Raw genomic sequence first — 27,984 nt, 5'->3', positions numbered from 1 at the left:
TCTTTCCCCCCCACAATCCCCCGTTATATATAGTCATCCACTTATCAGAGAAAACATTCGGCCTTTGTATATTTCTTTCTAAATTTCCTTGTTTTTGTTGTTATCATAGCTTTTCCTTAAATCTGAAGGCTCATACATAAATGCTAGTGGTATTTGTATATTAATTATATATCTTTCTACCTTAGTGAATTTTTTACTGTTTCAATTTCATTTTCATTATAGTACTGTAACATAATTACATAAAGATATTTTACCTTGTTCTTTCAATCAATATGCTTCTTGTCTAATTGCTTAAAATAATATCTCCATCGCAGTGTTAAAGAAAAAAATAATGTCAAATTATATTTGCAATGTTAAATGGAAACAGATTATTAGAAGTACTTGTTTTCATTTTAATATTGGTAAGAATGCTTCTAATTTCTCATTAAGTGGTGATATTATGACTGATAGATATGCATATAATATATATAATATGAAGGTTAAAAAAAAAATGAAAAAGTCAGGCACGGTGGCACACGCCTGTAATCCAGCGACTTAAAAGGCTGAGGTAGGAGGATTCCAAGTTTAAACAGCCTCAGCAATTTAGCAAGACCCTGTCTCAAAATAAAAAATAAAAAGTGCTGGGGATGCAGCTCAGTGTTAGAACTCCCCTGGACTCAATCCCAAGTACCATTTAAAAAAAAAGAAAAGAAAAGAAAAAAGAAATGACTTACAATTCATATCTACAGTTTGGGTTTGAATGTATTATAACTGCACCAAAAACTCTGGAGAATCAGGAGTGCTCAATTGTCAGGTACTTAAAAATAAATAATCTCAAATAGGGTTAAAATAACAGTTACTGTCATCTCTTATGGCTGTATAGATTGACTGGGCTCAGCTGGGCATTTCTTACTTGGGGTATCCTGCACTTACAGTCAGATGATAGCGGGGGCCTCAGACATCTAAAGGTCTCATGGCATTTGAACTTTCATATAGTATGTGGCATCCCCTTGAGAGAGCTTTCCAAGTACCCAAGTCAGAGGTGACTGGACTTCTTTTAGCCTCAACCCAGAAATCACACAAAGTCCCTTGTACCATATTCTGTGGAGAGGACAAAGTCTCTAGATTCACTGTAGTAGAGGCCTTCACGAATGGTGTGCATACCAAGAGGAATAGTTCATCAGGGAACCTTTTAGGAGACTAGATACACAGCAGAAAATGTGGCTTAGACAAAATTAAATGACATTGTCGAAGATCACCCTACAAAGCTCAGCACAAACTTATAAAAAAAAAAATTGTTTCTAAAACAATTTCAAAGACACAAGCCTGCTAACTCTGGGTCAAGTAATGCTAGCAGTGGGAAGAAATGCTGATAGAGCCATTCTCTCCACAGGCATGACTCTGATGGGTGGGGTTGGTAGACCTAGGCATCTCTTTGTTGAAGAGAGAAGACTCCTACCACTGCAAGTCAGGAAGCAGTATTTGTTTCTTTTCTCCAGAAGGAGCAGAGCATACCTGAATACCCAATTCTGCTCTGTTCAGCACACCAGGTATGTTGTGCTATGGTAGCCCCTATCATACACATGAGTGGAGGTACAGTCCATCACTTCTAAATGCATTTTGCACTGAATGCTAGACTAGTCTGTGTAAGTGCATTTAGCTCCTATTGTTTCACAAGAACCTCATTTTTCAGATTAGGAAACTGAAGCACAGAAATGAAACAATTTGCACCCAGACACTGATAAGTGGTATCCCAGGATTCAAACGCAAACAATTCAATACCAGAGCCCATTCTCTTGATGACTGCACTGCTCTGCTTGGAGAAAATCATTTCACTTTTCTGGGTTGCAGGCACCTTATCTGTAAGAGAGCTAACACCCCTTCTCTTACACGCTTGTGCTAAGAAGTGAGTGTTTGCCCAATTTTGCCACCTATAAGCTATGTAACCTTGCACAAATTGTTCAACCTTTCTGAGACATGATTTCCTTATTTAATAAAGAGTACAGTATATTTTTATGAGGAGCTGATGGCATGATGCATATAGTGTAGTGTATGGCATAAGGGGCTTGATAAATGCTATTAATTGGCATTAATATTATTGCTTATATTGTAACACAGTTTTGAGGTTCTTACATCTAATACCCTTACAAGCCTCTTGCTGAAATTGCTGTTATTTTGTCTGATTTTTACTGTTCTCTTATTTTCCCACCCAGGAAACAGCTGCACATTTGGGCAGAGGGACATAGAAAGCATTGGTAGATAGTCACGTTGCCACCACAGATGTCCCTGCCTTGGCTGAGGACAGAAGACAGCAGCCAATATTCACAGAGGACTGCAGATGTTCTCCTTTAACTTGGATCAGAAGGGCCATTATAGACAACACAATGTGTGGGTATTGCAGACTTTTCTGTTCAAAATGGAATATTGCAGAATATGCACACATTCATCCAAAGCTTATTGAATACCTACTCTGTGATGATTGTCTTGGAAATACAAAGATGAATGGGACATACTCCCTGTCCCCTGGGACCTTAAAATACAGACAAGGAGACAAAACACACATAATTAACTATAGTGCAGTGTGAGGAGTTCTATGTATAGCAGAAATACAAGCAGTGGTTGATCTCAGAAGGAGACATTTTGTCAGATAGGCTTAGAAGGAGACAAGGGAGGCTTCTTGGAGGATGTAGTATTTTATCAGGACTGTAAATAATGAAAGGACTTTAATAAGCAATAAAGGAGGAGAAAGATCACTGAGGTGGAGGAAATGATGTGAAGGCAGATGGAAAGGAAGGAGAGAGTGCTACCTGATTGGAACAGGGAGTGTGACAAGTGCTGCTGTTGGCTGGGCCACCTCCATCCACAACTTTACCTTCCCCAGTCACCTTCAATAATGTGACACCCTTCTGGTCATTGAGTCATAAGCAGAAGATTGCTGGGTTAGGATTCTGGGAGAGTGTTTCCCTTACCATAAAAAACAAGACAGGCTCAAATTAGCACACACTTTCTTTCAACTTTTGCCCTTCACAGTCTCTCCTTTCTCCTCCTGGGAACTGTGGATGAGATTCCTGGAGGTGTATCTTGAGGTCTTGAGGTGATAAGCAGAACAGAACCATAGAGAGATAGGCAGTTGGGCCATCATCAGGTACCTCACCAGCCCTTGGGCAGTAGATCTCTTAATTTCTTATTATGATGAGAAAAATAGCTCTCCATTTGTTTAAGTCAGTGCACATTGAATGTTCTGTTACTTGTGGCTAAAGGAATTGGTAGAAGAGGGGACAATAGTGACTCAAGGAATATAAAGCCAAATAAATAAATAAATAAATAAGTAAATAAATAAATAGGGGGATCCACATTGTGCAGAATCTTAGAGTTCATGTATAGGATGACTATTCCTTATGTAGTAGAGAGAGGTGAGGTGTAGTCAAATGGTAGAGCAACTGCTCAGCCTGCATGAGGTCCTAGATTTGATCCCAGCACCTTTAAATAACAAAACCAAAAACCACTTGTCATTTACTAGGCAATTGGAAACCAGGGAAAGGTTGTGTATGATAATAATACTGAAACTGTGCTGTAGGAAAATTTATTTGACAACAAAAGATAAAGTGCTTGGAGTCAAAGAAACTGGATAAGAAGGAGTTCTAATGGTTGCTGTACAAAATAGTGTCCCTTATTATAATCTTTATCACTGACATATGTATACCTGTATCATCAGGTATATGCAGTTGATACCCTCTATATTTAGGTAAAGTGTACTTATAAAACTTGGCCACGTTACTAATTTGCAACAGTCTAAATAAGATATTTTGCTCTAAAAAGGCAGCTTCATAATCAGTTCCTTAAGCCTCCTTGGCAACCAGATTATGATTTCTTCGCCTCGTTCTTTCCTACTTCCAATTTAAAATTTTTCCTTTCCCACTACTCTTTAGTAGGAGAGTAGCAATAATGGAGAGGGACAGGTGAAGGCATTGCACAGGAAGAACTGATCAGTCTTGCCAACTGTCTGAATGTGGCAGGACCAAGAAGCAGAATGAATGAGGCATGACTCCAAGCTAAAGCCTATGTTGCCGGAAGTCAGGAAAGAGAATGAAAGACACACTGAAGGGGTGGGAACCAGTGGGTTCCTCAGGCCAGTGATTGTCAGAAATGGATACTTTTAAGACCTGTCTACATGAGGTGGGTCCCTTCAGAGAGACCTCCTGGGGCTGCAGCTTGCTTTAAGGTATATAAAGATCAGTAAGACCCTTGAGGATCTCACACTTCATCCATTTGTAAACATTCAGTGAGTGTCTACTACTAAACAGGCTTTGTGTAAGTGAACACAAATACAATATGGTAAGTTCCAGGGCTCATGGCATTTGATAATAGAGAAAGACAGATAAACTAACAATGGCAAAGCAAGACAGGCCACAGGTGTGTGGCGGAAATGTTGGGATAAGCAGAACGTTGGAGGGATGTCTGAGAAGCCTTCACAATGGAGAGGACCTGTCTGAATGCTAAGTAGGCAAGAGCATTCCAGACAGAAGAGACAGCATGTGACCAAGGTGTCACCACGCCTAATACATCCTGCCGTAGTGCTGCTGCAGCTGCAGTGGGGGAGGAGTGTGTGTAATTAAGTGGATGAATGAAGCCCAAAATGTAATCTGCAATTTACTTGCACAATTTTCTTAACCTCTCTGGGCCTCCTTTGCTTCTCTGTTAAATGGGAATAATTCCGTGGGACTTTTACAAGGATTAAATGGGATAATGAATGCTTAACACAGTGCCAAGCATAGTAAATGCTCAATAAATGTTAGCTCTTGTTATCCAGTAGGTCACAGCTGCATTAGATTGGCATTTTAGAAAGACAGCATAGTATGCATGAGTCAACTATGGACACAATAAGTCTACCTGGGAGCAGTAAGATGGAGCTCAGTGCGGTCAGTGGTGGTGAACAGACCCAGAAGAAGATCAGAATGTTAATTTCCAATCGGCCTAAGTAGGGTTTCTTAAATTAGTCTGGCATAATAAATCGTAAATTCAAATACTGCAAAATGAAAACAATAGCAAACTACTAGTAGGCTGGGAAAAAATATTTAATTTATGACATCAATCCTGAAGGTACTGGCATTTCCTTTAATTCTAAAGGGTCAGGTTGCTTCAATCAATGTAATATGTTTTGCACTTTTCCATCAGATTCTATCACACCATGGCCATTATTCAGGCCATGGAGCATTTAATCAGATATAAAAAGTATTTTTTGAATACTTACTGTGTGCAAAGTATTGATAAGAGTGTTACAATCTTTAGCACAAGATTCATGTTTATTCTAAACGGTTGTTCTTGTGTTAAAGAGCTCTAGGGGAAAAGAATGTATGATTTTTAAAATTAGATGATGTAGAAGCAAAAAAAATTAGTTCTAAACAACTCTGAAAATTCAATCACTGATTCTTTCTAAAATAGTATGATACCCAAAATAATAATAATAATAAAAATCTCAAATTTTTCTCCTAGAATTTGTACAGGTTCCAAACAATAAAATGATTCTGTGGTGCTGTACTGAGCTGCATCAGCAGTGGAACAAACACAAACTCCTCACCTGTCTGTTGACCTCAGAAGGGTTTGTTCTCATGAACACATGTGAATCTGAATGCTCACCATGGTTTCCCTCAGCTCTCTCAATCTGATGGTGGGTGGTGCAGTAAACAAAATCACCACAGACACTATGACCATTGATCCAGAACCTTCCATGTGCACATAACATATCACTAACCTCTATAGTAGCATCAGGTGACACAGGCATCCCCAACCTCATTCAACAGAAGAAAAGAATGAGTGCTCAGAGGTTCAGGAGGAGAGGAAAAGCTGAGGCTAAACTGGGACTTGCTGACTCTGTAGCTGAAGTTCTTTCCACCTCGCTGTGCCTTCTTAAACCACCTGACGGCTGATCTGACTCTTTACATAGACATGTTGTTCAAGTAGACACATTGTTTGATTTGCCTTCTGGATTTTTTTCTGAACATTTTCCCTTCTAGATTATAAAAACAATAAACACTCATTGCAGAAAATTTGGAGAAAACAGAAACATGTAGAGGCATTATACCTAACATTTTTAGGTTAGGTTGCCAAGGTGAAATTTCGTTGTCCTCACTTCAAAAGGAATGCTCTCTCTTATGAGTTGAATTTAAAAGGGAATACCTTCAATCTTTGTTCTGTCAAATTTCAGGTATATCCAACGAATAGGTTCTGTGGTGAGGAAAGGGTTTTCTTTTTTTTCTAAATGAGAGTCGGACGCGGAGGGTGGCACATATAAGCAGCTTCTTGGACATGGCAAGAAGGATGTCCTTTTATGGTCACCAGGGGCACAGGCTCACATGTTTTAGGAATCCATGTGTGTTACATATAAGTTACAACAAGTAGATCCCAATCCACTGCCACAGTTTCCTAGGCCTTAGGGAGGGTCTGTGTGTTGGTTGTAAGCCAGTGATGCAACAATGACAATCTTGTTTCTATGTTAAAAAAAAAAAAAAAACACTCAGAAAGCCAGATGTAATATGAAAAGCACAGAAAGAGCAGTTGCTCAGGGCCCAGTGCCCCGCTATACTTACGTGCTCAGCCCCTGCATTGATGCTACTAGACTCTGAGACTACCTACCAGCACTTGAGATAGCTGCTGCCTTTCTCTTTTTCACCAAGGCTTTAAGGACATGTATATTCTCACTAAGATTTTGAGGCAACTGCCCCATTTTTCATATTCTTCATTAATACTTGCAACTTTTCTGGCTCTCAGCTGGTGTAATTTCTCAGGCTTGACTTGTGCTTTTCTAAGTTTGACATCAATATATTTAAATGGGCAAATTTCACACAAAAAAAATCTTCTCTGGTCAAATCAGAAGATCTGGCAGCAGTGGCTAGAATTCGTAGATGGCAACAACGGGCTGAGATGGTGGTCCCCTTGAGAGGTGGTGGCCACTGCTCCTGGTTGCCCTACTGCTCTAGATACAGGAGTTGCAGGTCAGTCATTGGTTTCATCGCTTGGCACCTTGTGCCTCTTACAATAGGGGAGCATTTCTCAAGGCTCACAGCTCTATCAAAGACAGGATGATGAATAAAAAGGTGTTGGGGGCAGGTGTTGGGGTAGGGACAGCAGTACATTTCTAGAATAAACTCCAGCCAGCTTCAGGCATGAAATGCCTGCCTTGTGTCTTGAACACATCTGATGGTCTGCACTCCAGGACTCTTGGATCCATCACAGGTTCAAGTTGCGATTACCAGTCCTGGGTTCTAATCCCATTTTGTTGCAAGTTGGTGATCTGACCTTGAACAAGTCACCGTCTCACTTTCTTTCCCATGTCTGTATAATGGGTCTTCAGCCCTGACTTCCTGTGGCCTCTTATCCCTCAGAAGCTTCCCTGATGTAGCACCCTGTCTTCTTTCTCTCTTTCATCTCTTTGTTAGTTACCCTAGGCACTTAGTTTTAGGGCTGACTGAAGAAAGAAAAAGAACACCCAGGAAGGGGCATGAGAGGAGGAAGAAAGCAACCCAAGGAGAAACTCAACCCAAAGATAGGCAGTGAAGTGATGAAGATAGAGTCCCAAAGCTGGTGTTTAAAATATCCAAGAATGAGATAAGTATGATCCAGATCTTATAATTTTTACACAAAAGTGCATTAAATTTTAAGAGCAGTAAATATTTATTACAGAAAACAGGAAAACTGAGAAATCAAAAAAGTAAAGGAAAAAAATCAACTATAATTGTACCACTTAAAGTCAAGAACTACTTAACTTTGGAAATATGGTTTTCCTAAGCTTTTCTTTAAAAAAAAATTTTTTAAAGTGATATAGTATACAACTTTGATTTGAAAACAACAAAAAAATCAAGTAAAATATTCAGAACTGTCTTACAAAAGTTAAAACATGATATAGGTACACTGGTACACTTGTTTGCTCACTTGCATGATTTTTATGTGGGCAGCACTTCAAGCAAAATGCAAAACAAACAAACAAAAGGTTGAACAAAAATTTTCTTCATTACCCTTTCCATTTGCCAGTATAGTTTAAGGGTTTTTACATCATACTGAAATAAGAAGTATTGGTTTTATAATTACAGTTTTAAATAAGACCAATTTGTAAAGCTTTTAATGAAGGAATAATTGCATTCTGACTTTTAGGTCTTAAAAGCATGTTTCTACAGTCATTTTTCTTTTCTTTTCTCTTCTTTTTAAGAAAAGGCTTTCCTTTGGGAAGGCCTGAGGTGTCATTTCAAAGGTCAAGCATTCCTTATGTCTATTATTTCATGAGAAAGTCCCCTTAAAATTGATGATTGTACCAGTTTTCTCAGCATAGCCTAGAGACAGTTACATTGTGGTTTAGATAACCTGTTTGATGCACAAAGGTAAGAAGACGTGATTAAAAATGTCTGTAAAAGTGAAAGAACAACCTCGTTGCTCACATAAACTGAGAAAGAGCCTATCTATAACTTTTCTTCTCATTAAGTAAACTCAGACACAGGAAAGAGGAGAGGCCACCTCTGCCCAAGTAGGGGCACTTGTTTGCAGTTCAGCTTACCTGATTTGCAGGAGATCTCTAATCTTATCAGAATTGAACTACCTGCCTTATTCGTTTTCTGCTTTGCTGATGTCCAAGCTGACTTTTTTTTTTTTTTTTTTTAACTGAGAATGCTAAAGCCTGGGGCATGCTTCTGGGTGTTCTTAAGACTTAACTGCCACTGCTTAAAAAGTTAAAGATCTCTGAGGATGCGGTGAAAGGATGATAAGGCAAATCACTCACCCACTGGAGATGTTCCCCTTGTTCTTTACCAAAACAAAGTCCGAGAAACATGGAATGTATCCAACAATTTAGGGAAACTCTACCAGGCAGAGCCAAAGATTAGTATTCAATTTTTAAGGTAGGAGAAAGTTCTCATTATAATAATTTATCTTTGAAAACAAGAGTTTATTTTTCATTTATCAAGAGCTTAACATTTCCCTCTCAGGAAAAATGCTTTGGGGGATACATTATACCCAGGAAAACACTCACTAACAACATATTTTTGTTTATCAGTTTAAACTGAAAACCCCTCTTAAGAGATAAAAAACCATTTCCAGCATTAGGGGCATCCCACTGGAATTGGCTGTCCAAGGTGGGTGATTTGGCTTTGTTTACAGCTCCAGTAATTGTTTTAGCCTACAGCAAGGGGAAAGTTGCCCCCAAAAGGTATTTCTAAATAAAAGGAAAGACTCTCTATAGTATCTGTTCTGCTGCCAAGAGGAACTCAGTTCCGTACTTGAATGAAAGCTTAGTATTTGGAAAATTGGAGTAACTAGCACTGGAGATAAGGCAATTCAATTGAATTGTACAGGGGACGACTTTAAAATTTTGTATCAGTTACACTTACTAGAAAAAGGAAGAGGAAAAAAAAAGGAGAAGTAAAAGAGAAAAATACCCTTTTCAGTCAATATGGGTAGAAAACAAGATAAGAGATTTGCATCCTGATGAAATAAAATTTTAGCTCTTGAAGTCCTAAATTTCACTCCCTTATACCAAAGTCTCAAATTATGAGTAGGTTGACTCAAGGTTGGGATGATGGTGTTTTGGTAGAAGTTGATCTCTAAATTAAAGATGGTTCCTTTACTCAGAATTCTCTCTTTCAGAATTAGGCATGCTGAATCCTTCTAGATTTTATGGTGCTTATTCAAATTTTAAATGAAAACCTTTTCTTTCTAGTGAAGTTCACTATGTGTGATTGAAACGTAGGTGGGAGGCAAAAGCCCTCTGCAAAAACATTTGAAAATGAAACACTCCCAGTGCATAATCCCTTCCTCAGCTACGCAAGGTTTTCAAATATGTGAAAAAGAGAAAAATGCATGTGAGATTTTTGCTTACAAGAAGAGGGTATGTGCATATGAATCTCCTCACTGCGAAGTGCTGACATTTGACACCGCTTTGAACCTTGAATGCAGCCGGTCATGGGCCTCTGAATTTTCTCTCACCTTGTTCCTGTGGCCTCTCACTTATCCCCCTGGTCAAGTGCCCTGTGCCTTTCCAGATTCTCATACTGCAGAGACTGAAAGCAGGGCAGAGGCTCTGCCAGCAAGACTCCATTGGTGTTCAGCAACAGTCAGCAGAAGGTCCCTCATCAATGACTTCCAAAGAGACCTCAGACTGAGAGAGTGGAAATTTTCTGTTGGGGTACAACAGCTTCGGGGCGGGGCGGCGGGGGGGGGGTGTAAGTAGCCATAATTGATTAAGTACCAGGCACAGTGCTTTGAGAGAACTCCTTTCCTGAAGGAGCAGCTCTAGATATGTTGTTGGGGCTTCTGTGGTGCGGTCGCCATGGAAGCATTAGGGTGTGGTGAGAGATTAGGCGGCTGCAAAGTCATTGTGCCTTGCCAGATAGAATTATCCTTTGATGTATACTGGGGTCTAAATTGTTTTCTTTCCTTTGATACATTTAAAATTAAGATTCCGTGTTAATCCCTAATTAATTCTAAGATCAAGCTTCTATTTTAGCTACTTCAATGAGTGATGTTGGAATGCTTTTAGGGAAGTGAAGCCATAATAAAATAATTTCCAATTACCTTAAATACCTTACAGGCATGGTTATTAGGCATGGCTGTATTAAGTATGGGATTTTTACATCAGAGTGGCATGATTTTTAAATCAGAAGTATTTTAAGTCTTAAATGGAGTGCTTATGACCGGAGTACAAAAAAGAAAAATAGAGGGTTAGAAACTGTTATCATAAATGAAAGTTCACCTCAGTATGAAAATATCAAATGATGAGTTGTAAGACTTATATGGATTAAATATTAAGTCTAAAAACTCAGTTTAACAGAGCTGAGAAAGATGACGATGGGAGCCGGGGTCGGGGGGAAGAAGGAAACCTGGAGTTGATCAGAGTTTGTTTTCTAATCTGAAATCTGCCAAGTCCACCCCCACTCCTGCAGGGCATCCTACGGGCCCTGACAGGGTCAGGGACAGCTGACCTGGGCTGGATCCAGGCCCAACTGTGAGGGACTTAATGAGTCACCCTTTTAGACGTTCCCAGCATTCTCACCTCAGGTGTTTGCACCTGAGTCCTAGGAGGAGAGTAATTCTTTATAGTAAGGAAATTAAAGAGCATTTGGTGGTCACTACCGCCAAATTATGTCGACTTTTGGTACTGATTGGTCACTGGTTTGCAGAAGGGTCACAGTTTAAAACACTTAGATCCTTCATCTTCGTAAATACAGAACATTTGTCAGAGTATGTGTTTGAAATGTTAGTTGAGGGTAAGGTTGTCACAATTCCTATGGAAACCCATTTTCTAATTCCGCCCTCTACCCTGTCTCAAGAAGAAAGTGAACTTGCATTTTTTGGTCATCATTCTCTGTTTGCTCTCATTTGTTCTGGAAGCTGGGTGGAAGCAGGTGATTTCCTGCTTCTTTCTCTCATCCCTAATTAGGGGCTTGAGTCCCCAATGATAATATCTTGAAGGACACTATGCCATTATCAGTGGGTGGGGCAGGGGAGTGAGCAGGACACTCTCTTGCACTCAGGCAACAACCTCAGGGCCCACATAGCTGTATCAGTTCTGAAGGGGCCTGTACCTGCTCTACTGGTTGCTAAGTATTTTAATATCACCTGCTCTGGAAATTTCATTTGATGAGACTCCTGGTCAGCCAGTGAAGACATATGTTAGGTGTGGCATAATCAAGAAAATTGGTTTGCAAGGAGCAATGGTGCATGCTTGTAATTCCATCCTCAGCAATCTACTGAGACACTGTCTCGAAATAAAAAAATAAAAAGTGCTAAGGATGTAGCTCAGTGGTAAAACACCTCTGAATTCAATCCCTAGTACCAAAACAATAAATAAATAAATAGAAAGAAAGTTGCATTGAGTTTGAGTGCCTACTCTGCAGAGATAAAATGGGATACAGGTTGAGCATCTCTCATCTCAAAATCCAAAATGCTCCAAAATGCATTTCAAAGGCAGTATCCTCAATCTATATATGAACATCTACACAAGAGAATGAGCTGTCTGCTCTCATTTCAGACACAAATGTGTAGGATGATTCTTTTTTCCCCCTAAATTACTAAGGCAGGCCTCAAACTTGTGATCCTACTGCCTCAACTTGCAGAGTAGCTGGCTATCCCATTCTTAAACAAGTCCCTTCTCATGATGCAAATGTGGGAAGCACACTAGAACCATCCAGGTGAAGACAACCAGGCTGCAGGTAGACTTCAATGTTTGATGATTGAGGTCTCATTGGTTCAATGATAAAATGTAGGTAGATCTATTAGACCTCAAAACATAGCCATAAGTCTTTAGATCCAAAGTATTTTAAATCTTCTATTATCGATCTGGTTGCAAATGTGTATTTGGAGACTCTGATCACAGGCCTGCTGAGCCAAACTCTGAAGGTGTAGGGATAGGAATTTTCATTTCCAAGGAGATTTTGACTGACCAATATGAAGATGAGAACAAGTGTAGAGGTCAAACATAAAGCTCTGAGTACTGGTACTATTATATGCCAGACAGAAGTCAATTTCTAGATACTCATACTTGGGGTTACTGCTCAAAGGATTGATTCGTGCAATTTCTGTAGTCATTACTAGAAAAGTGTGTGTGTGCATGTGTTTATTGTGTGTACCTGTGAGTCAGTGTTTGAGGTGGTGTATCTTGGAGTGTGTTTCAGAGTGTGTGTGCCTGAGAATATATATATGTTAAAGACTTGTGTGTGTTTGAGTGTATATGAGTGTGCATGTGTGCACACATGTTTACCCTGCAGAACAAATGAAACTTTCCTAACTGACCCTGAGAATTTATGCCAGCACCACTGATTGCATTTGATTTCCATGGTCAGGCTTCCACAGACCAAAACTCCACCTATCTTTACCGAATTTAACCCCTATGAATCTTATGAACTGGGGAATCACAGTAGAGTCTCTTGAAAAGTTGCCTTTAGCTCACACTAATTTGCACAAGTAAAGCTCACAAACTACAGCTTTATCAAAAGTTTCTCTGAGATCCCAGTCTGACATAGACTATAATTGGGGCCAAAATTCAACAAGTCAGAAGGCCGGTCAGTTCATATTTCATAAAGGACTGTTTGCACCTCAATAGATTCAAATAAGCTTTTGTTTGTTGTCTTTCAACCGCAAACTCCACAGTGTCAAGAGCCTTTCATTCAAATGCATGTAAGTGGGATAACACTTTCTGAATGACAAATGCCAGCTCTAAGTTTTCCTCTTGCTCTCTCAGTCTCTTTTCTCCTGGATGGGCCCAGACTTTGCATGTCAATTCAATTCATTTCCATTTAACAAACATTTATTCCACACGCTAAGTTCCAAGCTCCTAGCCTAAGTGCCACTGTATTTGTGTTTGCAGGCCAGGGTGAAGTAGGGGAGGGTCAAGATAGAAAGATGAATTAAGACCCTATTCCTGCCCTCAAAAGAGTTTCCAAGATGTTTCTACACTCTATGGAACAATGTAATGGATGCTAAAATAGGAATTTACCCAAAACTTAGGAAGAGGGAAGGATTATTCTTTTGGAAGTTTTGGAAAGCACACTTGATCAGGGTATTAAAAAGATAAATATTTCACACATGCTTTTAATTCTATCATGGTACCGGACATAAATTTATAACAACTAAAAATGTATTGAACAATTATTATTATGTATGTATATTCACCATAATAATACTGTGTAATAATAAACACTGCTATTATCCATATTTCTCAGACATGGAAATTAAGGCAAAGAGCAATTGAAGTAACATACCCAAACTCATTCGAAATGCACATAAATTTTGTTTGTTCTAATGATAACTTCTGTGGTAACTGACATTTTAAAAAATTTGAATCTTTGAATCCATAAACATAAATCTCAATTTTAACTTTTTGTTACAATTATTAATGCATATTTATTGTACAAATCAATGCATTTCACTGTGACATTTTCATATATACATATGTATATATATGTGTGTGTATATATGTCCACCCTCCCTTCTACCATCTCTTACCACCCCTCTTTTTCCATCAAACCCCATAGTCTCCATCCCCTTCTTCATTGGTTCCTTTTCTACTTCTAGGTGAGGTCATTATTTCTTTTCCTTTTTTTTTTTTTTTTCCTTTTTAAGATTCCTTGTATGAGAGGAAACATGTGATACTTGCCTTTCTGTGTCTGGCTTATTTCACTTAACATGATGACCTCCAGTTCCGTCTATTTTCCTACATATGACATGGTTTCATTTTTCTTTACAGTTGAATAGTACTCCATTTTCTATGTATAAATTAGACCAAAAACTATGCAACAGCAAGAAAATGTAAAGCCAATACTCCAACATGTAGGCCCAGACAACAGCTTTCTCAATAAGACTAGAGTCTTATGCCAAGAGTTAATAAGTGGAATAGCATCAAATTAAAAAGCTTCTGCAGAGCAAAGAAAACAAAAATGCGAAGAGTGAGCCTACAGAGTGGGAGAAAATCTTTATTAGCTACTCTTCTGAGAGAGGATTAAGATCCAGAATATATGAAGAACTAAAAAAACTTAACACCAAAATACCTAACGACCCAATTAATAAATGGGCAAACAGATTGAAAAGACACTTCCCAAAAGAAGAAATTGAAATGGCCAACACATATATTTTAAAAAGTTCAACATCTTTAGCAATCAAATGCAAATCAAATTACACAGAGATTTCATCTTATTCCAGTTAGAATGATAGTCATCAAGAACACAAATATTTAATTTTTTAAATCCTCAATGACATGACTCTATTCATTCAAAAGTTCAATCTCCATGAATCTGTATAATATCTATAGTTTTGCTTATTACTGATTTCTTGTTTTATTCCATTGTGACTTAATAGGATGCAAGAATTTTTTCAATTTTTTGAATGTGTTAAGACTTGCTTTATGAACTATGAAATTCAATAATATGAGATCTATTTTGGAAAAGGTACCATGTGCTGATGAAAAGAATGTGTATTCTGAAGCTGATGAATGGAATATTCTGTAGATGTCTGTTAGATCCATTTGGTCTGTAGTGTAATTTGATTTTTGTCTGGATGATCTATCTATTGGTGAGAGTGGGATATTGAAGTCACACACTATTATTGTATTGGGGCCTATTCCTCTCTTTATGCCCTCTAGTGCTTACTTTATAAATTTGGTTGCTCTGATGTTAGATGCATATATATTTATAATAATAATAATAGTTATTATTAGGTACTGGAGAGTGAACCCAGGAGTGCTTTCCCAACCAAGATATATCCCTAGTACTTTTAAATTTTTATTTTGAGACAGACAGGGTTTCACTAAGCTGTTAAGGGCCTCACTAAGTGACCATGACTGGCCTGGAACTTGGTGAGCCCCCTGCCTCAGCCTCCCGAGTTGCTGATTGCAGGCATGCATCACCACACTCTGTTTGTTATATAATCTTTTGTTTTATTAGTTCTAATTAGTTCTGCAGGACAGCAGAATGCATTTCAATTCATTGTACACGAATGGAGCACAACTTTTCATTTCTCTGGTTATACACAATGCAAAGTCACACCATTTGTGTGACCTTTACATGTATATAGGGTAATAATGTCCATCTCATTCCACCATCTTTCCCATCTTCATACCCCCACCCTCCCCTCACTCCCCTCTACCCAATCTAAAGCTCCTTCATTCTTCCCTTGCCCCCACCTCATAATGAATCAGCATCCACATGTTTGTTATATATTCTTGATGAATTGTTTCCTTTATTCATTTGTAGTGACATTCTGTCCTTTTGAACTGATTTTGTCTTAAAGTCTGTTTTGTTGGATATGAATATAGCTTCTCCTGCTTGCTTTTGGCTTCCATTTGCTTAAAATATCAATTTCCATTCTTTCGGTTTCAGTCTGTGTATGTTTTTGCTGGTGAGATGAACTTTCTTTCAGGCAGCATATTGTTAGTTCTTATTTTTTAACCCAGTCAGTTAGCCTCCAGTTTTTAATTGGAGAATTAAGACATTTAGGGTTATTATAGAAAAATATGTACTCACTCTTGTCATTTTGTAGCTCTTCTTGTTGTTTTGAATATTGCATGCTTGTTTTTTCCTCTCATTCATCTCAGAGGTTTGATACTTTTCTGTAGTAATAATATTTGATTCTTGCCAATTTTAATCACTTTCCTATTCCATAATTGCTTATGTACTCTCCTAGTGAGATTTATTCTTTCCTGTACTTTCATATTATTTTATATTTCTTCCTCTTCTGGGCATATTCCCTTAAGTATCTTCTGTAATGCTTGTTTGGTAGTGATGAATTCCCTTGCCTAATGCTTATCTTGAAAGGTCTTCATTTCTTCTTCCATTCTGAAGTATAACTTTATTGGGTATCATAATCTAGGTCAGGAGTTAAATACATCATTCCATGCCTTCTGCCTTTTAGAATTTCTCTTGAGAAATATGTTGTTATTCTGATGGGTTTGCCATTAAATGTGACATTTCTCCTGCAGCATTTTAGTATTTATGTTTGTTCAGTAATTTTGGCAGTTTAATATGTTGTAGAGAGGTTCTTATCTGGTTGCATCTACTTGGGTTTCTAAATATATTCTGTATGTTCAAGTCTTTTCCATGATTTGAGGAACTTTCTATTATTTTTCTGAATAGCTTGTTCTGTGCCTTAGGTCTATAGCTCTTCTTCCCTGTCTAGTCCTCTTATACATGTATTTAGTGTGTTCCAGACTTTTAATGGTGTCCCACATATCATGTATGTTCTATTCATTCATTTTTTTCTCCCCTCATTACTGTCTGTGGCTATTCCTCAACCTTGTCTTCAAACCCTGCTATTCTTTTTCTTACTTGATCTTATCTCTTAGTTAGACTTCCAACTGAATTTCTAATCTGACTCATTGAACTTTTCAAGATTTCCATTTGTTTCTTTTGCAAAATTTCCATCTTTTTATTAATCATTCATTCATACTCTTCATTGCCTTCCTTCATTCTTTCAGCTGTTTATTTGTAGCCTCTTGGAAACCAGTGAATTTTTAAAATATCATTCTTTCAAATTTTTTGTCTAGCATTCCATTCACTTTGGTATCTTTGAAATAAGTTAATTAGCTATACACTTTGGAAAATGTCATATTGTCTTGTTTTTCCTATGTTTTTATGTTGAGATCTATTGGGACAGATGTCTCTCCCACTCTAATGTGAGGGTCTTAATATATGGCTTTCTCTTCATGATGAGCCCTGGGATACTGGTTTGTTGTATAGTGTTGAGTTTAATTCCAATTGGAAGTCATAACATAGTTTCCCTGTGGCTTCTTCAGCTTTAATTAGTGGGTTTTGACCCAGTGCATACTGTGTTGGAAGCTGGAAGACTTGCTTTCTCTGTAGGTCTTGCAAAAGCAGGTAGTTCAAGAAGGTATGGTGTAGATAACAGAATATGTGGGCACACCCTCTGTGTTTATTCCTACAGTGGGAATGGAAGCCCATCTCAGATATTGGTGGTTTCCTCAGGGTTTGTTGATATTGACTGTGTTACCTAAAATTTGTTCTGTTACTGGCTGTTTCAATCATGGTGATGAGTTTGGAGTCTTTATCCTCTATTTAGACACTGCTACAGCTCCGGTTATTTCAGAAGAAGACAGGGGTCAGGGTCATAATTTCCCCTCTGTGATACTTACCTCCAGTCTTATTAGGGATATACAGTCTGAATGAGTAGGGGAGCAACTGATGTGAAGATCCCTTATAGGTGTGGCAAACACAACATTTGTGCTATTTCTCTCTGCTATTGCTCTTGGGGTGAGTATACAGGAGCAGGACTTGAGACCTCCCATAGACACATACACTTGGGGATGAGTCATTGGTTGGGGACTTTTATCCCCTGCTATTCTTTAAGTTGAAACATCCACCACAGTTTGAGCAGGATTAGACTGTGGCTGGAGCAAGGTATGATGCCTTCTAGCTGGGCTTGGAGCGTAGCTAAGTGGCACGGCACCCACCCAACATAGCTGATGTGCCTGGCTCAATCTTCAGCACCACAAAGAAAAAAGGAAGAACAAAAGAAGAAGGAGAAAACAAAAAGATAAAAAAAGAAAGTAAAAGCCAATTAAAAATAACAACAAAACAGCAACACCATCAACTGAAAATAAAGGGAAAAATAACATAGAATTAAATTTTAAAATTTAAATAATAAAAATAAAATTAAAATAGCAGAAGAAATGTAAAAAAGAGGTAAAGGAAAAGAAAAGAAAAACTAAATATTTCAAAGAGAAGAAGAAAGAAACAAACATCAAATAGCAACAACAAAAGAAGTATTAATAAAAATAAAAATTTCCTCTCCACTGAGGTACTTGAATGAAGAGCAAGAGTGGAAACTCAGCCTATGCCCATGAGAGCTATTCTCCATGTCTTCTTAGGTTGTATACTCCTTGGACAGAGGAAAGGTTGGGGGTTATTCACCACTTTTTTCTTTGTGGTGCTCATCATATGACTAGTAGGAGTATTTGCGACTGGAGTCAGTTGGAATATCTCTCAGATGCTCTGCATGCTAGCACGAGCTCAATGAACAGTTACATTCCAATTATTTTAATTCTACCACTTTGAGACACACACGAGTGCTGGGTGCCTCTAATCCACCATCTTGAGAAGGTCCAAATTTCATATTATATACCATCAACCACTTGCTTTATATTTTACCTTGTCTGCTTACATAAACATTTTTCTGCAGTCTAGCATTCTTTTGATTTTCCTTCAGTGTTTCCACTGTGATGAAAAGAATATTTTAATTTTTTTCATTTTGTTTTTAATCTCCGTATTTTCTAGTAATCACAAAAGACCCAATTGAAGATTACGTGCCTAATGTGAATTTCTTCATCATGCTGCTTATTTTGGTTCAGAGGTCCACTGAAAAAGAGACAAACAGGAAGGCCCGCTGACAGTATATGGATTGTTCAACCTAGTGAAGTGTACCCTAGTGAAGATACCATAGATGTGTGTTTCAGTGGTTCTGCTTCAATATAATTGTAGCACCAACTCCTACTAAATCCCTCTAAACCATCTAGATTTCTCTAAACCATCTAGATTTCTGCCCAAGGAAAGCAAAACATCTCCAGCAGATCCTTTCAGACTTTTGTGGTTTTAGATTTTAAGAAGTACAAAATTGATAACCACCAATCAACCTCAGTGGGGAGCATTGCATCACGGGTACTGACAGTCTTAGGAGCAATAGGAGTCAAATCCTGGCTTTGTTACTTACCAGTTGTATTCCTGTTTAATCTTTTTGTATCTCAGTTTATATCCCAGTGAAATGGAGATAAGAATATCTCCCTGACAGGTGTTTTTTGATGAGAACTGAATAGAATGACATTTACAAAATGCTTAGCATAGAGTCTACCTCATAGTAAGCAAGCCATAGTTACGATTTTTACAATTTGTTTATAATGGGGAAAGCTTAGTATGGGGTACTTTGAGAGTTGGAAGGAACAGATCAAAAGCAAAGAGCTATAAATTGAGTACTCTGCTGAAAACTAGACTATATCCTTTGACTTTGTTTCCCTATTTGGTCCAAAGGAATGTGATTTACTGTGTTCATTAAAGCAGAATATTTAGAAGAAAACCTGGGCAGCTGTACTGGGAACCTACCACAGAGGCCCTGAATGTCCTCCATGCACTGCATCCCCACCTTAGCGCCCCAGCCCACACTCACAACTCCAACCTTGCTTAACCTCATCCCACATCTCATGTGTTTGTACTCCCTTCAGGGCCCTGAGGGCCTGGCTCCTGTTTCCATTTCACAGGTAGGCCATGCCAACTTCTCTTATACCACACCCTGTCCTGGCTTCACACCCATGTGCTTTAAATTTCTCTTGGGACTTCCTCTTTGACCTATGGGTTATATAGGAGTGTGTTGTTTAATTCCCAATCATTTGAGGATTTTCCAGATGTATTTCTGTTATATATTTGCTTTTAATTTCATTATGGTCTGGGAACATATTTTATGTGATTTCTTTTTTAATTTTGGTAAGATTTGCTTTATAACTCTGAATATGGTTTAAGTTAGTGAATGTTCCATGTGTGCTTGAGAAGAATATGTATTCTGCTGCCGCTAGGTGGGGTGGTTTATAAATGTCAATTAGTCAAGTTGCTGAATAATGCTGTTTAGGTGATCGATACTCTTTTTTTTTTTCCCCCTACTTGTTTTATCAGTCACTGAGGGAGAGTTGTTGAAATCTGCCATTTTAATTGTGTAGTTGTCTGTCTTTATTTGCTTCTGTTAGTTTTTGACTCACCTGTTTGAAGCTCTATTGTTAGGCGCATACGTATTTAGGATTGTTATGTGTTCTAGGAAAATGGACTCTGTAATTACTGTGTAAAGGCTCTCTTAATCTCTGATAAACTTGTTATTCTGAGGTCTGCTTTTTCTGAAATTAGTATACTTACTCCGATTTTCACTTAGTGTTTCATGTTATATCTTTCTCCATCCTTTTAGTTTTAATCTAAGTCCTTACATTTCAAGTGGGTTTGTTGTAGACAGTATGTAATTGGGTCTTGCTAGTTTATCCAGTCTAGCAATCTCTGTCTCTTAACTGGTGTGTTCAAATCATTCACACTTAGATGATTGGTATCACAGGATTAAATTCTACCTTCTTGCTATTTTCTATTTATTGCATTTGTTCTTGGTTTTCATTTTCCTTTTTTTCTGTCTTCACTGGGTTTAACTGGTCATTTTGAGTGTTCCCTTTTATCTTTTTTATTTACCCTACTTTAAATTTTTTTTAACTGGTTAACTAGAATTCTTGTGTACTTTTAAAAAATGAGAAAAAGATTTATCTATTATATTTCCTCAGGATAGACAGGGAGAGGCCTGTGGTTTTGTTTCTTTTGAGAAGGACTTTGAAATATTTTGGTTAAAATAACTAGAATTCAAATTGAATGTTGAAGTATGAAGTGGTATTTCCTTTTAAATAGGCATATCATTTGTAATGAATGAACCAACTCATACACTTCTTTTTTTTAACACGGAAGATTAAATCTGGGTGAACTAAAATACTTTTCTGTACTTTTATGCAACAAAAATTGCGCAAAAAGAAAAAATACAATGAAGTTTTAAATTATTCAACTTAATTCTTCTGAAGAAGAGGCTGGAAATTATAGAATTTTGCATATCAGCAAAATCCTAGAGAATTTTACCCCTCTAGAAAAGTAGTTCTCACTTTTGTTTTGAGATTATGACCCTTTGAAAATCTGATGAATGATACTCTAGAAAAACACATGCTCATCTACACAACAAATTTTGCTTGTAATTTCAGGGAATTCATTGATTTCCTCAAAAGTATTCAGATCTCGATTAGTAACACCTGACCCAGAAGAAGCAGTAAATGCTGTCAACAAGTGTTTTGATGTTAACATAGATCTTGGTATGTAGATCAGTGTCAGAAGTTTCAAGTCGGACCTGAGTTCCTTGGGTAGGGCAATGGAAACTCTTGTCCTTTCCTTGTTTAAGCAGCCCCAGTCCAGGCCACACCCAGGCCCAGTTCTGAGTTTTGTCACCTGCCCAGTCACTCTGCCTTAGTTTGGCAACATTGTAACCTCTTCAGCATCCCTAGGAAGCTCAGATGGTGAGAGCCAACTAGCTAGTCTAAACTGTCAACATGTAGAATGTATTTGTTACTTTTTTTTGGTATAAGATAAAGTTCTTCCAGACACAACAACCATTTAAATTATGATTACAAACACCAAGACAAATTTGCTCATGAGCACACTTTTACACTAATATAAAATCTATTTTAAGTATATATAGAAAGAGTCAAAACATGTTTGTAAATTTAAAAGTCTGGCCTCTCATTTTGCTTTATAAAGTTAGAACTACAAAGCATTTAACAGCCATGAATTCCAAAGGATCCACCATCTATTCTTCCCTAACTCCTCTGCTAAGTTCCAAAATCTCCTTCCAACTATGGTAACCTCCTTCATCAATTAAGGGAGTGTTATTTGACTCCTCTCAGTAAGTAAAATGTATATAGGCTAGTAACACCATCATCTCTACTCATTCCTAACTAATGTACTTCCCCTTGTGTTTCATTTTTTAATGATCGCTCCTTTTAATGATTCAGTTAATTACATATCTTTAAATATTCATCTCATTTTCTGAAGTACAAATTACAAACACTCTTCTGGATGTTGTGTGGCTGACTGACTTTTAGAGGAAAAGAAACCTCTTCTCATTTGTGCATCATTATTCCTGCTTTCCACCCAACTGACAGAATACCATTTTAAGGTATTTTTAAATAAAGATGATGGATCATCTTTGAAAATTTTATTAATATATTAATTTACCAAATTATAAAAACAATCGAATGTTTCCATTAACCAAATTGAATGGAACCCTCAATTCAAGGGGCTACTTAATCTGTGGCCAGGCACCTTGGCAGTGGAGAAACTGCCTTGAATTTAGTAGGGTCATTGTGGATTCTACTTGGGAATTGCTATAACTTATTATGCTTGTGTCTCTTTCTTCAGCAAATTGGAATTTTGTTATTTTTAAAGTTTCTACATCCTTGAAAAAAATGTATCATATACATACTGATTTTAATGTTGCTTGCAGGGGCATGGAAATAAAAAAATGTTTTTCCAAATTTCCTAAATAAAAATGGTTTGAGAAAACTTCACATCCCAGAATATACTGAAGGAGCCCCAAAGGAGAGCAAAGGTATCCATATTTGTTCATTGGTGTCTTTTCAGTGCTCTTTTAAATAGTTGGAATGTCAGGACTTGGGCATTTCTAAGGGAACATTCAGGTAGTCTAACCTGATAGTTTTAATTCCTTTTTATTCTTTGTAATAGTTTATAAAAGATAAGCTTCCCTCTATCAACTGTTCTTTCCTCTTGATAAACAATGATGCTTTTCAATGTGGTCCCAAAGAAACTAAAATTAACTTAGATCCAGTTCAATGACTGACTTATTTATACACCAAACTCACTAACAATATCCTCAAAAATACTCTCCAATAGAGCTCATGTATTTACATCTGTGTCCTCCTCCAGTTTGAGCGTCTTCTGTATACACAAAAATCCCTTTCAACTGCTTGGCAACATAGGAAGATGCGTTTTCTCCTAGTAATAAAAAAAAAAATGTCTTGGTTTGATTCTGTTATTCTGGAAAATAATCAGAATTAGAAAGCAAACAAACATTTAAAACTTGATACATGATTTTTCTGCTTCTTAAATACGCTTCAGTTTTCATCCTCAAATGAAGTCCTGCATGAAATTTCTGATGTTCCTAGTTTTCCAAGATTATATGCCATAACATTATAGTGAAACCCTTTCTCTATAATGCACCAAATACACTGAGCTACGGGCAAAACACGTCATTCAGGAAAGATTAGCCACCTAAGATTTAACCAATGATGTCATTAACCACTGACAGCCGCTGTAGATTGGATCTGGAGTGTTCTCCAAAGGTCCACGTGTTTAAGGCTCAGTTTTCAGCTTGGTGCTATTGGGAGGCGGCGGAAACACTGCTTATTATTATCAAAAAATTGTATTTACTTAGAAGTATTCAGAATGTCATCAAAAGAGTTCGAACTTTTTTTTTTTTTGCAATTACAGTTGGTATTCAATAGTTAACAGAACAACCCTTCATACACTTCAGGAGAAACAACTGGATGAAAAAACTACCATCCCTAAACATCCCTATATATGACTAATTTGTGCTGTGCACCAACAAAAAACCCAATTTAAATTGCCATACTAATTTACAACCTCCATACTGTACCAGGCAAGATTAGTAGCTACTGAAAGCAGCACCAGAAGGGCTATCTAAAGACACATTCAGTCGTGTGTCAACTATTAAAAAAAAAAAAAAGGGACACTGTATCGTTTTAAAACAAATGTCATACAACCTTACAGTCGGTTTTCATTTCCTTAAAAAGAATGAGTTGTAAAGTGGGGACAGGGGTGTTAAATGCTATAAAGCATTTAACAAGGAAAAAATTGCTCTGAAATCAACTTATTCATCGTCTTCTTCATCATCTTCCTCATTTCCCTCCTCTTCCTTCTTCCTCTTCTTGCTTTTTTCAGCCCTGACAACTCCTTTTTTGTTGCATCAGGTTTTCCATTAACTTGGAAGGCAGCAAGATTTTTGTATTTTCCCTTCAGCTAGCAGGCAGCTGCTTGTCATCTGCAGCAGTGTTATTCCATGTCACTCCCAGTGTCTTTGCAACATCACCAATGGATAGGCTGGGGCATTCTTTGGTTTTTAGGTGATGCTCAGAACAGAGCAAGAAGGCTGGTGGAGGCCTCTTGGGTGCATTAGGATCCTTGAACTTCTTTTAACTTCCCTTTTAGAAGGGATATAGGATTTTACTTCTCTCTTCTAACAGGCCTTATCTGCCTATGCCATGCCTTCAAATCTTCCTTGCTTGTTAACACGTGGCCTTCCGCCTGTCTGATCACTTCTCAGAAAATTCCTTGAAGTTGACTGAAGCATCTGAGTGCTGCTTCTTGTGCTTCTCCTGGCAAGTTTGCACAAATCGTGCATATGATGACATTTTGCCTCTCTGCTTCCTAGGATCTCCTTTTCTCACCTAGTTTTTCCTCAGTAAGGCACAGAGTCTCCCAGTGCCCATCTGGTTCTCAGCTGCCCTGGTGCTGACTGTGGAGCTAAGGTTCTGTAGCAGTGGTGGACATTGCAAGAGGTGGGGCTTAGTGGGAGGTTTTAAGCATGGGGTGCATGCCTTCAAAGGGGACTGTGGAACCTTTGTCTCCTGTTCTCTCTTTTGCATTCCACTAGGAAGCCGATCAACTTCACCACAACCCTACCGTCCATCCAAATTGTAAAAGTTGTAAAATATAGAAAACCTATCTTCTTTCATGTAATCTTGATTCACACCAAAATGTACTGCCCTGCCACAGGTCCAAGAGCAACAGGATCAACTGACCACAGACTAAAACCTCTCAACCTTGGAGCCCAAATAAACTTTCCCTTTTCAAGTTGGTTATCTCATGCATTTTGTCACAGTAACAGAAAGTTGACTCACACAACTTTGTAATATTTGGCTCAAATTGTGATATTCTGCTCACTCTGAAACATCCATGCCATTGGAGGTCAGTGTACCCACTAAGAGTCACTTGCAGCAAGTTCAAAGAAAGTCATTCCTTTCCCAAAATGCTACTACAAAGTCCCTTTACTTTCTGCATATTTAAAGAATCAGAGTATAAAGGACCACTGAGAGAGGTGGGAAAGAAGATGAAGATTTCCTTTGGAGACAGAATTTGAAGGGGAAAAAAGATTAAGATCCTCAGTAGAGGCAAAAGATTCTCTGTAGACGAGTGAAGAACAAAGGTCAGAAAGAAAAAATACAGTCAGTTTCTACCCTTTGCAATTTGGGTTGAGGGAAGGGTTGTTTATCATCTTCTTGACTTGTACAAGTTCCTCATAAATTTAAAAAAGACTTTGCCACAGAGAAGTTTAAATTTTTTTTATTATTGGATTTATCTACCTTTTCTTTCTTGTGTATTTCTGTGCTTGTATCCTGCTGGGAAAAGTTGGACTTATTTCATTTGCTCCATGGTTATAAATACATTTGCCTATATTTTGTTTTAGTAATTATTTGATTTCTAAATACTTTAATATTTGCTCCATTTTGGAATCTGTCTGTGAAAGTCATAAAGTTTGGAATACTTATCTCCCTTAATATAATTTTGTTTCAATGCATTATCGTCCAGTTTATACTTGTATCAATCAATTGATCTTTGACTTTTTACTAAAGACCTACAATGTGCCAAGCCAGTGAGCGATTCAAAAGAAATTTGATATGATGATGATTGATTTCAAAGAACTTACAGTATGGTTGGGGGAAACCACTAACATCTGAGACAATTCTAGAACCAACAGCATATAATTAAGTATTAAATGCTATGGCTCTACCTACAGTTGCTGTGGGAGCTCAGAGGAAGGAGAGATCCACGTGGGTCGGAGATGTCAGGGAATATTTTGTAAACAAGTTGGAACTTGAGATGGATATGTCCTTCCCCAAAGGCAAAAAGAAAAAAGAAAAAGTTATGACTGTGTGCATGAGAGTGTGTGTGTGTAGTTCAGGTGGACATCAGCTTTCAAAAAGCAACCCATCTATTGGGGAAACATACTCAACACTAACTATATGGAATTTAGACATTTACTTGCAAATTTGAGGTAGGATTTTAAGGCTGGAGTGTATGGCAGTCTGGCAAAAGTGAGGCTAAGAGAGGGATGGTCTGGAGAAGGGTATTTGCCTGAGAATCATCTTAACATTCTGCTTACTCCCCAGGCCCATGCTGAGGTCCTCCCACCCACTCCACAGAGGGTTTCACGACAAGCCTGGTTCTGCTGGAGAGTTCTGCCAAGCATCAGTGGGTATCCCTTGAATGCTGTCTGTGAGCATGGCTGCGGTCTCCCTTCTCTCACTACTTGAGACAGCCACCCCTCTCGCACCACACTGCCTCAGGCAACTGATGAGGTCTGAACACCTGAGGACTTCACCTGTTCAGGTCTATTGCTGCTGGTAGGAATAAAATTGGGCTCGACTTTTTTTGAGGGGTTGGAGAGACAGTAGTGAGTGTCATTAATCAATAAGCTTCGGAAGCCTGATGTTTTTATATACCTTTTGGTATAACCGTTTGACTGCCAAGAAAGTCCTATTTGTTTATGTAATAAAAACATGTTTTGTTTGTTATGTAGCAGGTACTGCTGTAAGCATTTTTTTTAAATGAATTCATTTAATCTTCATAACAATTCTGTGAGTCAAGTACTATTATTATCTTCATTTTACAGGTGAGGAAACTGAGGCTCAGAGTGATTAAGTAACTTGCCTATGGTCACCAACCAGTCTGTGGCAGAGCCAGCGTTTAAACCCACACTGTCTGACTCCAGAGTTACTGGAGTCTACTTCACACCAAGCACACTGCTTGAAGCGGGCATCTTGGATGTACATGATGACTTAACAACAGGCTTGCCGCTCGACACACAAATGTACTCATGCTCCCTTTGCCAAGCACACCCTATTCCCTAGGACCCTGACTTAGACCATGATTTTCAAAATAAGGGTAAAAGCTCCTTTGGGTGGAATACATTTAGTGGACTGTAACCAGAATTTCTTTTAAATGTGATGTGAAAAAGGACAAATAAGAAATTACAAAAGTGGATTTTGTTTTTCCCACTTACAGGTGTGTCATGTGGATGTCACATGCACAGGTCAGAGTTGAGTCACAGAATACTCTACTTTTTATTATGAACTGCAGTCAGAACAGAAAGGCTCAAAGACCTAAGTCCATCAGGACTTAAGTTAGCAATTATTAAGTTAGCAATTATACTTGTACCAAGTAGCTTTTAAAAATAATTGCCAAATTGTTTAAAGAGAGATTATTAAATATATTATGATATAGCAATATTATGGCATTCTACCCAGAAACTAAAATTATCTTATAGCTAAATATTCAGCAAAATAGAAACATGACTAAGATATATAGGTAAGGATAATATCAGATTATAAAACATTTGTAATATAGTATTTTTGTGTAAAATCCACACACATATTTGCATAAAAAAAGGACTAAAAAGGATAGCTATTAAAATGTTCCTAGAGCAATCCCAGTTATTCAGGAGGCTGAGGCAGGAGATTATGAGTCCAAGGCCAGCCTGGGCAATATTCTCAGACCCTGTCCTAAAAACAAAGCAAAACAAAACAAAAAATAGAAATGAATAAACAAAATGTTTCTAACTGTGTAAGATAAACCCAGCCTAGGTACTTATCAACAGATGAATGGATAAAGAAAATGTAGGACACACCCAAAAAGGAGTATAATTCAACCATAAAGAAGAATAAAATCCTGTCATTTGCAGCAAGATGGAACTGGAGCCATTAAGTGAAATAAGCCAGGCACAGAAAGACAAGTACCACATGTTCTCTCTCATATGTGGAAGCTGAAAAATGTTGACTTGAAAGTAGAAAGTGTCTACTAGAGATTGGGAAGAGTGTTGCTAGGAGATTAGAAAAAGAAAAGATGGATTTGGTCAATGAATGCTATA

The 27,984-nt window shown here is 37.9% G+C and overlaps 1 long non-coding RNA gene across 2 annotated transcripts; it reads left to right on the top strand.

Annotated features, from left to right (window-relative positions):
* The first annotated feature begins 22 nt into the window (after positions 1-22).
* LOC306650033 lies at positions 23-27,984 on the top strand. 2 transcript variants are annotated; one of them, XR_013760785.1, is made up of 4 exons: positions 23-1,529; positions 2,193-2,367; positions 26,228-26,447; positions 26,731-27,984. It is a non-coding gene; the product is annotated as an uncharacterized lncRNA (long non-coding RNA). The 2 variants fall into 2 exon arrangements; XR_013760786.1 differs by lacking the exon at positions 26,731-27,984 and having other exon boundaries at positions 26,228-26,589.

This window comes from Sciurus vulgaris (genome assembly GCF_902686455.1).
Source record: "Sciurus vulgaris genome assembly, chromosome: 2".
Lineage (NCBI taxonomy): Eukaryota > Metazoa > Chordata > Mammalia > Rodentia > Sciuridae > Sciurus > Sciurus vulgaris.
The sequence above is the reverse complement of the archived record's forward strand: the minus strand, read 5'-3'. Positions and strand labels throughout refer to the sequence as shown.